Genomic DNA, 2,220 nt, shown 5'->3' on the forward strand with positions numbered 1-2,220 from the left:
ATGTGGACATGGGAAAGAGGGTGTGACCCCACTGGATATATCGATTGATCAGTTTGTGTGGAAAACTATGAAAGACCTAGCTATATACACACATACATAGAGGAACATCGATCGTTGCGCATGCACACGTGAGAGATAAAGAATGTCTGATATGATGGAGAGGGGGATGTGTGTGGGTGTGTGCCTTCATGGGAGACCTACCTGAAGAAAAAGATTGCATGTGTGCGATGGATAATGCCGACTGGTAGTGTGTGTGCATGCATGCACGAGAGAAAGTTAGTGGTACAATTATAAAGAGAAGACGACTGTGTGAGTGTAAAAGACTAGGTGAGGTCATAATCAATGTAAAGTTGAATTCAAATATTTGAATAAGAGATCCTGATGTTTGAAACCCATGCATGCATGAATATAACGAAGATCTGCGCGGTGTGGTTTGGAAACGAGCATGTTGTAATGTATACACATTGAACAAGGTCAGATTGATTTGAATTTGAGATACCGATGGCAGACATCATTTAGCCACGTCGCATCCGTGCATGGACACACTATTCTAATTGGAGATGATGGGCGGCTTTTGCATCACATATCTATATCTATACCCCTATATATATATATTATATTTTATATTTTTTTATATTGTGTGCGGGTAACTTTAACTTTGAAAGATGGTCGTTGGATGAGGCAAATCCGATGGTCCAAAGATGGCAAATTTGAGCACTACTTGCCGTTGGATATCATCTAGATTCCACCAGATTTCGCCACATGTATAATCTAGAAGACTCCATAGTTGAACTTAAGCATAATGCACAAACATCAAAACACAAGCACTTCTTATTTGTTCTAGAATCTTCCGTATCAGAATTGCCCAAATGTTTTTCTACATGATTTGCCATTATTTGTTTTTACTTTATGTCTTACAACGCACAATTCCATGAATCTTAAAATAGATTAGCTTTCTTATAAAAACTAGATGATTTTGAATGAAATAAACTATAAGAATTAAACGAACATCTACATCATGCATATATGGCTCAAAGCTTACATGCTATAATGTGGTATTTATTCATAATTTGGTTGCTAAATCTCATGCGTGCAATGCACGTGTACCTTACTCTAGTCTAAATGGTGTTTGTGTGTGTGTTGTGCGTGTTGAGGTGCAAATTGTCTTTTTTTTGGGTACACGTTAAGCTTGTTCTTCCGAAATTTCAAGCCGCGCCTTGTTATGCCAAAAATTCAAGCTAGCGTATTTGTCTATCATGCTGCAAAACTCCCGCCTCTGCAACCCGCGCCTTGTTAGCCCGAAATATTTAAGATATATCTTTGTCTCATTGTGCTCTGACAACTCCCTCCATCTCAACCTGTGCCTTGTTATTCCAAAATTACAACGCGCGCGAAAAATCCCACCTCCTGTGAAATCCCGACACGTGAAATTCCCGTGGTGCCCCTAAACCGAAAGAACCGCCTCAAATCGGTGGGGGTACTTTCGTAACTTACCCCATATTTTGGACAAGTGCGTCCCTAAGCCATGGTTCCCCACTGCCATCCCATCCGCCCACCCATTCGTACACCGAGGCCGGGAAAACCCGCGACGAAACCCCACACCCTGCTCCGTCCGCCACCCAGCCGGAGCCTCTTCCCCGACGACGTCGTCCACGGCAACACCTCGACGTCCCTCATCCACCGTACCGGACGAGGATCCGTCGTCGATCTCGTCGTCCTGCCGGTTCAGCCACCCCATCCTCCACCTCCAAGGAGCTGCCCCAACGTTCCCCTCGCCTTTCGCGCCACCTCCATTCCCACACCGCCGTCTTCACCTGCACCACCGGAAGAGCATCATCATCACCGTTTCCTCGGATGAAGCTGCGGCCTAATCGGCGCCACCAAAGAGGTTGTACACTAATCGCCGCATTTTCTTCTTGATTCGATCTCACGGTGCTTCCGGCGCTCGGTCCCGAGCTGACACGGCGCGGCTCCATCCACAGTGGCGTCGCCGGCCACTTCCTCCACGGCATCGCTCCCTCGGCGGTGACGTCCACATCAGTAGGAGCTGCTGTTGCTTTAGCTCTCGCTCGCGCTGCTGCTCTACTCTTGCTCTCGGTCCCCTGCCTGGTCTGCTCTTGCTACTGCTCTTGCTCGCGCTGCTACTCTTGCTCTTGCTCTTGCTTGCGATGCTGCTCCGATTTAGCTACACTTTAGTCGACTGAATCGACTTTTGGGTCA

This window comes from Triticum dicoccoides, chromosome 1B (genome assembly GCF_002162155.2).
Source record: "Triticum dicoccoides isolate Atlit2015 ecotype Zavitan chromosome 1B, WEW_v2.0, whole genome shotgun sequence".
Taxonomy (NCBI): domain Eukaryota; kingdom Viridiplantae; phylum Streptophyta; class Magnoliopsida; order Poales; family Poaceae; genus Triticum; species Triticum dicoccoides.